The sequence below is a fragment of the Gallus gallus genome, chromosome 4 (genome assembly GCF_016699485.2).
Source record: "Gallus gallus isolate bGalGal1 chromosome 4, bGalGal1.mat.broiler.GRCg7b, whole genome shotgun sequence".
Classification (NCBI taxonomy): domain Eukaryota; kingdom Metazoa; phylum Chordata; class Aves; order Galliformes; family Phasianidae; genus Gallus; species Gallus gallus.
In genome coordinates, this window is record NC_052535.1 from 26,634,880 (window position 1) to 26,648,005 (window position 13,126).

The window sequence follows — 13,126 nt, forward strand, 5'->3', positions numbered from 1 at the left end:
TAAGTAAGTTTTTAACCAATAAAAACTGCACTGAGATTGGAATTTAGGGGATTATCAGCACAATGAATTTGATGAATAGTTATCGCTTTTCAGTCTTTTCTTTTTTAATGGGAGAAGCAGGAAGAAGTTCATATAACCTAGAAGATAAAGTAGTGGTATTTCCACCTAAGAGCTTTTATGGAAAGGCACAGTTAGATACAAAGATTGATGTGAGCAAAACTTAAGTGGGGTTTAATTTAATAGGCACAGTACTTCAAAACCGAATAATGGTTAAACTGAAATAACTTGCTTAAAGTTGCTGTTCTGTTTAAACCAAACATTCTTTCTGTTCTCTGCTCATGGATATGTGTACAATAAAAGCAAGATAAGAAAGCAGAGTTCCCAAGCATGCTAGGTCTTCGAAAGTTTGAAACAAAATTTATAGTGTTTTTGTTTGTTTGTTTGTTTGTTTGTTTTTTACAAAAGAAGTATATGGTTAATGCTTTTCCACAGTCTGAAAGAATGTTCATTCTGGTTTTAGTGTTTTTTACTCCATGGTGATATTGAGAAGACCTTAGTTCTTGCTCTGAGTTTGTACATGACATGCATGCAACAGAGAGAGAAAATTCTAACTGTAAACGTGCTTAGTCCTTGTTTGCTTTTTTTTTTTTTTTTTAAAGAAAAACTGATACAAAGTGTATGGCTTGTTCAGAAAAGTTTTGCTTGTGAGATTAATTACAACATATCAGCCGCAGAGTTAACGATCATTTCCTTAACGACCAGCAAAGCATTTACATTTGTCTAGGAAGGGGGGATGCGAATAGTGAAGCAGATGAACCTTTCAAACTTGGAAAAAGCTTTCAAAAAGTTTGTTGAAAATTATGAACATTGGTGATGTGGGTTTTTTTTTCTTAACATTTTCTGAGGAGCATTGAATGTAGAAAAAGGTTCATTTCATATGCTAAAATACTACAAATATTAATTAGACTGATTCAAAATGAAGTCATTAAAATTGGGCGTTATAATCTCTATTAAATCAATAGGGCACTTTCCCTACAGAATTTGAAAATGCAAATCACATTCAAAGATGTTTTTGTAAGAAGCAAAAACAAACAACAACAACAACAAAAATGGGGAGAATGGGAGGCAGTGTGTGAGGGTCTGGCTGTATTTAAGTTTGAATATACCCTAACAGCCTTTGGAAGTCTTCTGAAAAAGCTTCAGATGTCAAATCAGAAACACTTGAAGGCCTTCTATTATCAAAATGTAGCCTCTGTAGTCTGTGAACTTGGCAGAAGCAAGATGACTGGTCTCTGATGACATGGGGCTGATGGATTTTGCTGGCAGCCAGTGACTGGTGAGACATGACTCGATAATGAGCGGTTTTATAAGCTCCTTTGCCTATTTAAGGGCCTAAAATGGATTTTGGATCATAGGCAGAGATTCAGGGCCAGGCATCCAAAGATGGATTCCCTGCTATTTTTAAGAACTCTTCAGGCTGTGGCTGCGGACCATATTTATGCACTCTTTTTTTGCTTAAGTGGTAAAAACTTATCTTTAGTGAACAAGGGGATAGTTATTCTCCAACTTTTAATATGACCTTGTAAAATGTAACTTACATTGAAAACCTGATTGAACCACCCTAGAGACGATACGCATTCATTAAAAAATACTCATTCTTTGTAGTGCCTTGCCATGAGGAACCTTAGTGATGGACAATGGAGCCATTCTGCTCGGTGAAACAAACCTCCACCTCAGCACAAAGACCATTTAAATTCTCAACGTGATGCTACAGGCTGATACAGAAGATTAGAGAGAAGGTAAAATGCAATACGAGTTCTTTTTTGGTTCTATTTCATGTTCTTTAACCAGTAACATACAGATCTTCAAGAGTATTCTGCAGATTTTGAAGTACATGAGTGTGACAAAAAATCTGGTTATGGATTTCAAAGACTAGCTCAGCTTGTTGGATGCACTGTATTGACTTGAGATCGAGTAAAAAATCAAGCTCATATATTAAATGAACAAATATTTCATTCTGACTAATCAGTATTGTTTTACAAACATTAAAAATACTTGCTAAAGCCTTGTCATTCATTATTATCATTAAAAATATTGGTATTATTTCTCTCAAATAATTACAAAATAGCAATTATTCATAAGATAAATGGGTAGGATTAAAAATAAGCACATACAAAGCTACTCATCAATTAAATAAATCAGCCTATTCCAAAAAGCTCCATGAAGAGATACCTTAGAGATTTTGTTAATGTCAAGGCACTAATTATAACAGGAACATTTGTTGTTTGGACACAGTGGTAAGGAAATCTTAGAAGTATTGTCCAAATAAGACTGAAGGCTTATTTTCTTTTTAAAATACCAGGAAAACAGTATGCACATCAAAGACAGTGTTTTTTTTTTTAAGAAATTCTCATATATCATATATATTTATGCTGTATAACAGCATAAAGACATGAGATGAAATACCAAACCTCCTGAAAAAAATAACCCCCTGGTCTTTAAGTGTTGCATTTTATGGCTCTGTTTGGGCTATTGCTTACTTAAAGATTCAGGACCATGAGCCCTGTGTAACCTCAGGGCAGAGTACCCCTGCTCCTAAGGCTTTGTCTGTTGCTTTCCTCCCTCTGCCTGTCTCCTGGAGCCTGCCTTGGTGCACCGCCGATAAACTCCCACAGATCTAGCACCTTCTGTGCAACCTGTAATAGAGCTATATATTCATGTAGAAAGGAAAACCTGCTTGCTTACCTGAGCAAATGCAAGGCTAAGCTGGGAAGTCAGAGAGAGATTTCTTTTCTTTGTCAGGTTATCCTCATTATCATTGCAGGGTTAGTAAATTATAAATATCTACCCATTAGTAGTGAAAAAATGGTACCTTAACTGTGGCTTCTTTTCCTTCTGTTTGCTTGCTATTATTTTATTATTTCTACTGCTGGAAACTCTATGTTTTCAAAGGTAAAATGTGTTCCTTATTCATGTAACTTTTCAAAGCAGGATCTCTACTGCTACATCTCTGCTGCAGCACGCTGCGTTTTAAGGGCTGTGTCTGCACTCTGCAACATGTAAAGCCTCCAGGAGTACTTAAGCCCTGAACCCATTTCTTCCCTTCTCCACTGCCCAGCTCAGTTTTTGTGGGAAGGAAAGGTGGTTGCGTGGCTGGGCCTGATGTGCAGGCTGGAGGGAGCAGGGATGTGAGAAGAGCTGCCAAGCTTCACCTCCCCCTGGAGGGGAGCTTCACTTCCCCCACTTCAGCAAAGTGTCTGCTGTGAAATGCATGTCTGAACGGGGATGCAAATAGAGAAGCTGGTCTGCTGGTTTGTGCAAGCTTTGTTTGACCAAAAAAACAAAAAGGACTAAGAACAAAAATAGCTTTTTGCTGCCTCAGCCCTAATGCAGACCAGAGTCCAGACCTGTTCCTAGCTTGGGATGGAAGCAGGGCTCGTGAGGCCTACTCTAGCGTGTGTTAGGCGGCACCTAATTCTGAAGGGAGTCACAGGGTGTCTGGGGTCTTGAGTGTTTGCCTTGTTTGGCTCAGCCTCATTCTTTTTGATGGAGGCTGAGAAGCAGTACGAAGTAAGAGACATTTTGAGGTCTGAGGTGATTTGCAGCAGAGCCAATGCATTTGGCCTTTGCAGTGAGAAAATCCTTTGGTACACAGTAGTAAAGTAGGAAATTTTTCTTACATCTTAAGCTTAATGATATCAAGTGTGTAGCTGGAAGTAGGTTATTGTTGTTTTCCCTAAATATCATACCCATTTTTAAGTTACAGACTTTTATAAAGAAATACATTTATTTTGCCTTAAAGAGCCATATGTACCTTTGCTGATATGTGATAATTCAATTAACTGGAAAGACATCAGATGAAAATTTGTCTTATATGAAGAAAGAGATGAAATAATATGGGAAAAAGAGCTTGCTTCTTTGATTCCGGAGCTACAGAATTTATCCAAAGAATATTCGGCTTTCAGAATAGATAACAGCAGGCTTAAGGCTGATGCACGTCAGGTCAACGGGCAAATCAGTTATACCCCACCAGCCTCATAGAGAGGCCATATTTATCCTCATGTATTTCATAAGATACCTAAATTCATAGCTATGTAATCAAGAGCTTTGAATGCTGGAAAAAGAAATAGAAAAGCTTCTGTGTCTTGTATTTGCTTACTTTACATATTCGGTTTTTCTTGTGACAAGAAGAGATAACTACACAAAATGTCTTGCTAGCAGAACACAAGCATACTGCTGTATGATGGGCTCATAGTCAGCAGTCTTCACTGCATATACATTTTTGAGTCTGAATGTGTACGAATCAAAAAACAGGTTTATTAGGAATCATCAATCCCAGTTTATGCAGAGAACAGACAGTTCCTTTATGATGGAGCCTGCTTGCTCGTCTGTTACACAGCTGGGTATAGCTGAAGAACAAGTAGGAGACAAATTAGGAAGTTTGATTCTTAAAGTAACTGGAAATATCCAAGCAGAAATATGCTCCAAATCACAGACTATTAACAAGAGAATAGGAGGTACAAAGTACATTCATCTGAGAAGCACAGTTCTTAAAGACAGCTCCTGTATCTCTTGAAAGAAGCTCTCCAGTCTGAACTTCTCCAGAGATCTCTGCTGCTGCTAATGTTGGTGATGGTTTATGGGAAGAAAGAAGGATAATTTCAGATCCTTCAGTCAGCTATTAGTCGCTATGTCCAGCATCATCCATTTGCCTCACTTCTAAAAACTCCCAAAATCTCCAACCGCTAAGCCACCAATAACAAAGCACCTTGTTCCCACAGAAGCTAAGCAATTGATGTTTGCTTCATCACATCTTAGTGTCCACTTATATCCTAACAACCTTCTGGTCTGTATGTTAGCCTGTACAACTTTTACTCTGCCTGTGAGCTGTTCTTTTGACCTCCTTGGAGCTAACTCATAAATAAGCTGTTGGGCAGTAGAAAAAGTTATGTGCACTAGGAGTGCTTATCTCTACTGTGTATAACGGAGCATTGTATATTTAGCTTTTACATGGATTTTTAAGTAGATGGTGGTAGTTAAATGGTGGCGTATGAAAAACTCTTGATTCAGGGCAGGATTTAATTTTTGTAAGGCAATTTTTCCTGTTACTCTTCAGAGGCCTTTGTCCATTACACATGGTAAAGGTATCACAGTGACACATACCAATCATATTTTTCTAACGGCATAAATTCTTAAACTTCTTCAGAAAACTCGGATATACTTCTAGGGGTGATATTAAAAGTAACTCTGTAAGAAAACTAAGGCCCTTGACCCATAAGTTATCTCTAACTAATCTCCCGAATAATCCCTTAATAGACAGTGGCTTTGTAACATAATGCCACATAACAAAGTAAAACCAGACAAGTTATTTTTTTTTTTTTCCCACTCAGCCAATTTACGTGTGTTGTGTATAATGTTTTCTTGGCATTTTATTGCAACAGTTTGACTGGAAACTTAGAGAAAAAGCAAAACCCAGATAGTTCTGATCATGGTGCTCATATCATCTTAATGGGGTCATAAGATCATTTGCAATCAAATGACAACTTCTTTGAACATTTTTTTTTTCTTGTTATACACATGAAATAACTTCCAGAACCAGCAGGTTGTCAGCTGAGTTCAGTCAAAGGGTTAAGTGTATGAAATCAAACAGATTTCACTGATGTTTTTTGGTACTATAATGATTCTTCATATCTGATTGAACATTTATAGAATTGCTGTAAGCTCACCATAATGTTATTAATGTGGTTGATAATGAATGAATAAACAGGCTAACAAGGGAAGCAGCCATTTTCTTAGAAAACTGTGATTTTCTGTCTAGATTCTAGATAGTTGATAAATGGTTTATGCAGCTATTTCTAATTATTTCACAACCCTATCTATAGATTTGGTCAGGAAATTCATCATTACTATAACTTCACTTATTTAAGTAATCTAAGTAGATGGTCCTTTTCCTTATTTACAAATGATACAGTATTGGAATGATGTATAGCTATATCTGTTTCTGACCTATGTTTCTATGCCTTCATCTGCCTCTCCATAAGCAGGTAGTCTGTGCCTATGGAGGACCTTAGAGACCTTAAAGGAAGAATTACTTGAAAGTTTTCATTCCTGAAACAAGCATAAAGCTGAAATGAGCTCCTGGGAATCACTGTTAAATACCATTAATTTTATTAGAGAAGCACTCTACCTAGGTCAGCTGCTCTTGTTGAGACAGATTTGTTCTTGACAAAATTTTATCTTATTTTCTCAAGTCCATATTTTTCCATTTGCAATCTTTTCATTAATATATTGCTTACTGCTCTTACAGCAGCAGCCTACGCACTCATGTGAATTATGTGGCTTTTCTCTGTTTTTCATAATAGAACAGATATAACATTCTGTATATTTTCATTTAATAATCCACACATTCTCCTGTAAAAGTAATAATGTCACCAAAAACCATGAACAAAACACTACCTATACAAAGCCCCTCCAAATGTCTGAAAACAGAATGTCTAATAACACAACATAAAGAACAGAAAATTGATTTTCTGTAATCCACTAGCTGGGATATCAATAGAAAGCAGAAATTTACTTTCTGAATTAATTATCTAATTTTCTTTGCCTTATGCCTGCCCCATTTCATTATAGCTGATTCAGTACTGTTTATGTGCATGTGCTTGACCATGAAGTAAAGCATTGCCTAGAGAACATCTACATTAAGACTTAGTAAAACCACTCTTCCAGTGAACATAGCATTTGGCTGTTTAGCATACTTACACCGAGTAAATGAATATCCAGGATGAAATTTAGATGAGTCTTGAATCAAAATACCACTTAGGTGTTTTCTCAGAAATGTCATTATCTACTGTGACACGGAGTACCAGCCTTCAAGCTGGTTCTAAATTAACAAGACACCTTTACTCCCATTTGAAGCTTTTTTGGGACTCTTGCCTAGCAAAGTTTAAGAACTGACAACTGGCCAGTTGTTTCATGATTTTATTGCATGGTAAGAAGAAGCCAATTAAAATCTGATTCCCATAAAGAAAAGGAGGGAGGATAACACCTGCTTAGTAAATGGCATTAAATGACTCTAAAGTAAAGATGTATTTAATCTGTGAACATATGAACACAGATGTGCTTTTCTTCATGTGAATTGATAATAATACTTTTGAGACTTTTTGGAAACCTGTCTTTGTTGATCAGTTCATCAAAGAGTTAAAAGATAAACATTGTGAAAGAGTTTTGCTTCACATCAATCATTTGCTTCAAATCAATCATTTGCTTCACAATTTGAAGGTGCCTGTTCCCTTTTAATCAGAGCATGGAATATATTCTGTTTTCTTGGAGAAGGCAATTTGTGGTTTCATTACTAATTGAAGTAGACTAATTATAAATGATTAGCATTTGAAAAGGCTTTTAATTGCTATATAAGACTGGTTCAGTGTGCCTTTCTCTGCACTTCATATGAGTGGAACTTAAAATACATAATTCAATATAGACTTTAGCATAAAATAGGATTAAGTATACTTGTAAGTCTTTATAAGTCATTACTGCTGGTCTCTAATCCTAAACAAAATGATGCTAAATGTGCAGAATTGCAAAAGACAGAAATCAGGTAATTTAGTTTAAACAAACTTACTTTTTATATGAGGTATTCTTTCAATTTTTCCATGTACCATTTTACTGCAAATACAGTTTCATGAAGAATAACAAAAAAATATCATAAACTTCTAGTTCAAAATGAACAGCAACGGGAGGTAAAATCGATCTAGTAAATGCAGCTGAAAGGAATCACAGGAATCAACGCTGAAGATAATAGAAGAGATTCTGTAACTGCTTGCCATGTCAGTAGCAGTATGATTACAGGCATCAGTTTAGAATAAAATCATTAATATGTGTTAATTTACATGAACAATTTTTTAGAACAGAAATAGAATTGTTAGCCCCTTATTATTCTCCTTGCTGTTTATCTATAATGGAGACCTCATTTCATATTTTAGAAAATTCATTGTTTTCACCTTTTTGAGTATGTGAGTATGAATGTAAGCTCTGCTTAGGAATGACTCATCTTTGCAAGCCCAGGTCAGGGAGAAGAGCAAAAAGGAGAAACAAAGTGGCTTCTAGCTAGAGGGCCAATAAAGCAGTTAAAATTTAGTTTCTATGTTGGAGTAATTCAGTAGTGGGAGAGGAGATGTCCTGATTTCTACTGGGATAGTTAACTTTCTTCCCAGTAGCTGGTATGGTGCTGTGTTTTGGATTTGGAATGAGAACATGTTTTTATTGTTTCAGAGCAGTGTGGTACAAAGACAGTGATGTTCAGCTTCTCACACTGTTCTGCTAGTGAAGAGGCTGAGGGTACACAAGAAGCTGGGAGGGGACAGAACCAGGACAGTTGGCTTAAGCTGGCCAAAAGGATATCCCATACCATATGGTGTCATGTGGATTGATAAGGCTGGGAGGAGTTGGCTGGGGGCGGGCTGCTGCTGATTCCTGAGGACTGGCTGGGCACCAGTCATCAGAAGGTGAGCAATGGCACTGTGCATCATTTTTTTCTTTTTTTTTTTTTCTTTTGTTTCTTTCCTATTAAACTGCCTTTATCCCAAACCATGTGTTCTTACACTTTCACCTGTTTTGATTCTCTTCCCCCATCCCACTGCAGGGGAGTATGTGGTGCTTAGCTGCTGACTGGGCTAAACCAGAACAGAAGGGGACAAAGTACAAAGTATTTTGTATTTCCCACCAGGAACTACAATAAAATCTGGAGGATTCTGGGGAGAGGAGGGAAACCTTCAGTTAAAAAAAGAACAGACTATAATGTACAGAGTTAGAGATACCAAGAAGAGACATACTTTCAAAAGGAACTTAGCTGTGTTGAAGGGAGTTGACAGTTCAAGGCAGGATATAGAGTGCTGTTTCTGAGTGTAAAGAGATTAAAGAGATAGGAGAAATGGTAGTTAAAGAGGCAAAAGGGGGAAGCAAACATGTTTGTACTGTGACGTGAAAGGATGTGAAAGTAAGGCAAAGATTAAAAGAAGGAATAAGAACAGACACAAGTGAAATCTGACGCTATTGTTCCAGATTCATGATAGGGAAAAAGAAAGTAAGTGGCAAGGAGGAAAGACAAAAGTTTGCAATTAACGCAAATGGAGAAGACTGTAATAATTTATAAAAATAAGTCAGGGACCTTTCTTGAATCAGTGGATGGTGGTCTTTCTGCCTCCTGAGAATGATGAAAGTAATCAGGTCCAGGTACTGAAAGACAAACAGAATCATGGCTTCCCCTTGGCTCATCCATACTGCCCTGATCTATGCTGTCTTGTTTTCTAGCTAAGGTATGAGAAAGTATTTTGAAGGTTTAATTCCTTACAATTAATTTCAAATGGATCTGATCCTACACATTTTGTAGGTAAGGCTATTCTATAAGATGAGTGTCCACTAAACCAGCTGAGACCACTTTTTAAAGAGAATTATTGGTGGATTGAGCACACCTTGAACATGTGTTTGAATGTGCCCTGATCGCACGCTGGAATATAAAACCTAGAAACCTTAACACTATCCTGCCTACTTTCTGTATTGTGCTGGGCTTAAAAAGGCAAGACTGGTAGAAATACGTGTAAAAACTAAGTCTCAAGGCAAAACCAGATACGGAGTTTGCAAAACTTTTGTGTTTGGGGAGATGTTCAGTGTAGAAGTTACTTGGATCACACAGTTCAGTGTCTAAAGTCATTGTCTAGTTCAACAAACTTCTAAGTTTGAGTCCTTTTGTAGACAGGCTTAAGACTTTGCATTCCCCGCAGAATAGATCTGCTGTTATTTGTTATTGTGTTGTCTTACTAGTGTTTAGTGACTAAAGGGATGTTCTGAACAAGGAGATACCTGAAGATGCCCTTCCTTTTCTGTCTTCATTGTAGAATGGCATATGGTATTGCATGACATGAGTTGACAATGCTTCTATATTAGTATGTAATATAGGAGTATTTATATACTTAAATAATAATAATAATAATATAAATTAATTCATAATAAATATATATATATATATAAATAATATTATTTAATTTTTTTTTTTAACCAATATTGCTTTATTTTACAGATGTACACTGTATGTCAAGGAAAACAAGTATAGAGAAATGAGATAAAAACACTTCCTTTTAAATATAACATGGGAAAAATGTGAAAAGTACCATGGCAAAGGGAGTTGCAAGCAGTGCGCATAGCTTACTTTGTGTATGTTCTAACAAACACATTAAGCAGAATATAGCTACTAGAGATTTGAATATTCTTGCTATCATGTAACATTAAATAGTTATACAATTTCTTTATGTGAGATGAATCTTTCATATAAAAGTATTTACAATATATAACCTATATTAAAAAAAAACATAAAACAAAAACAAAACAACAACAAAAAACACTTCAATTTCCTCTCCATTATCATAGAATCATAGAATTACTCAGGTTGGAAAGGACCTCAAAGATCATCAACTCCAACCGCAGCCTAACCATAGTACCCTAACAAACACATTAAGCAGAATTAAGAAAGAACTCCAAGAATAATAAGAATAAGAACTTAAGAATTAAGAAAGAACTCTAACAACCCTCTGCTAAATCATATCTCTGAGCACCACATCCAAATGGCTCTTAAACACATCCAGGGACAGTGACTCAACCACCTCCCTGGGAAGCCTATTCCAGTGTTTAACCACCCTTTCTGTAAAGAAGTATTTCCCAACATCCAACCTAAACTTGCCTTAGCGCAACTTGAGGCCATTTCCCCTTGTCTTGACACCTGTTACCAGTGAGAAGAGACCTACCCTGCTCTCACTGTAAACACCTTTCAGGTACTGGAAGAGACTAATAACATCTCTCCTCAGCCTCCTCTTCCCCAGACAAAACAGCCCCAGCTCCCTCAGCCTCTCCTCATAGGGCTGATTTTCCAAGCCCTTCACTAGCCTCGTTGCCATTCTCTGGACCTGCTCCAGTACTCCATGTCCTTCTTGTACTGAGGTGCCCAAAACTGAACACAGTACCCAAGGTGAGGCCTCACCAGTGCTGAGTACAGAGGCAGGATGACTTCCCTAGTCCTGCTCACCACACCATTCCTGATACAAGCCAGGATGCCATTGGCTTTCTTGGCCACCTGGGCACACTGCTGGCTCACATTCAGCCAACTGTCCAACAGTACACCAACGTCCCTTTCCATCAGGCAGCTTTCCAGCCATACCTCCCCAAGCCTGTAGGGTTGCCTGGGGTTGTTGTGACCAAAATGCAGGACCCAACACTTGGCCCTATTGAAACTCACACCGTTAACCTTGGCCCATCGATCCAGTCTATCCAGGTCCCTCTGTAGTGCTCTTCTTCCCTCTGGCAGATCAACACTCCCTCCCAGCTTGGTGTCGTCTGCAAACTTACTGAGGGTGCACTCAATCCTCTCATCAAGATCATCAGTGAAGATATTAAACAGAAGCGGCCCCAGCACTGAGCCTTGGGGGACAATGCTCATGACCGGCTGCCAACTGGATTCAACTCCACTGACCATGAATCTTTGGACCTGGCCATCCAGCCAGTGCTTCACCCAGCAGAGCGTACACCCATTCAGACCATGGGCAGCCAGCTTTTCCACGAGAATGTTATGGGGGACAGTGTCAAAGGCCTTACTGAAGTCCAGGTAGACCACATTGATAGCCTGATCCTCATCCACTAAGCGGGTCACCTTGTCACAGAATGAAATCAGGTTTGTCAGACAGGATCTACTGTTCGTAAACCCATGCTGACTGGGCCTGATCCCCTGGTTGACGGTTAGTTGGTCCATGATGGTTTCCGAGATTATCCGTTCCATGACCTTCCCTGGCACCAAGGTGAGACTGATAGGCCTGTAGCTACCAGGATCATCTTTTTGGCCCTTTTTGAAGATGGGTATCACATTTGCCAGTTTCCAATCCACCAGGACATCCCCGGTTATCCAGGACTGCCAAAAGATGATGGAGAGTGGCTTGACAACTACATCCGCCAACCCCCCCAGCACTCCAGGGTGCAGTCCACCCAGCCCCATGGACTTGTAAGCATCCAACTTTCGCAGCAGGTCCAAAACTATCTCGTCATGGATCATGAAGGGCTTATTCTGTTCCCCATCCCTATCTACCAGTGCAGGGGGCTGTGTTCCCAGGAGTAACAAGTCTTATTATTAAAGACTGAGGTAAAGAAGGCATTAAGTACCTCAGCCTTATCCCTACCCTTGGTGACTAGGTTGCCCTCGGCATCCAAGAGGGGATGGAGATTCTCCCTAGTTTTCCTCTCACTGTTAATGTGTTTATAAAAGCATTTACTGTTTTCCTTTGCTTTAGTGTTAATTTCTGTTTCCTAGCCCACATCAGAAGCAAAGTATACATGTATTTGCAGATTTCTCTTTTTAGTCCTTTGCTTTTCTCTGCTGTCAGTCCTTTGATTTGAAACTGTGAGGCACTTAATCTTTTGCCAGCATACTTATAAACAGATTCAGCTTGTCCTTTTGCCGATGCTTCAGCTTATAGCCAATTTCCTTTCTTTTCTTGCAGTTTAGAAGACCTCAGATAATTTTTCCCCTGTTCTCTCACAAATATATGAAATTCTAAGTAGTCATCTAACTCTCATCACATTCATGAGGCAATTCCATCACCATCAAACTGCAGACTTGGCAAAATGTTGTCCATCTGCCTTTGAAATGATATCAGAATGGACTGAATTTCAGAGATGCTGGTGCAGGCAATCTAATCTACAATATGGCTGCTTGAACTTTTACAGAATAGGTTGTCCTTTTGCATATTCCACCATGGAACGCTTAACCTATTATTCAGCTTGGTTAAAATCTCCTTTCAGTTCACCAGTAGTTCATATTTTATTTGATGAAAGACATGGTCATTGGGATGTGTAGAATTTGGCCTAAAACTACAGATTTGCAGGAAACAGTGCAGTTCTGTAATAGATCTTTAGAAAGGACCAATTCGATGTCAGTATGTGTTCAAATGGTTCCTGGGTGCAATCTTAACAGCTGTTGGAGTAAAAGTGTTGAATGCTTTTCCTCAGGTTACAAACTCCCACTTAATACTCTCAGTGATAGGTTATCTAGCAATAGCCATGCCTTAATCCCTTAGGTTGAGTAAGATAG

The 13,126-nt window shown here is 38.3% G+C and overlaps 1 long non-coding RNA gene across 1 annotated transcript in view; it reads left to right on the forward strand.

Annotated features, from left to right (window-relative positions):
- Positions 1–1,498: 1,498 nt before the first annotated feature.
- The window catches only part of LOC121110806, a 112,294-nt gene continuing 100,666 nt past the window's right edge, over positions 1,499–13,126 (forward strand). Inside the window, exon 1 of the long non-coding RNA XR_005859332.2 lies at positions 1,499–1,799. This is a non-coding gene — a long non-coding RNA (uncharacterized LOC121110806). The remainder of the gene's footprint in view (positions 1,800–13,126) is intronic.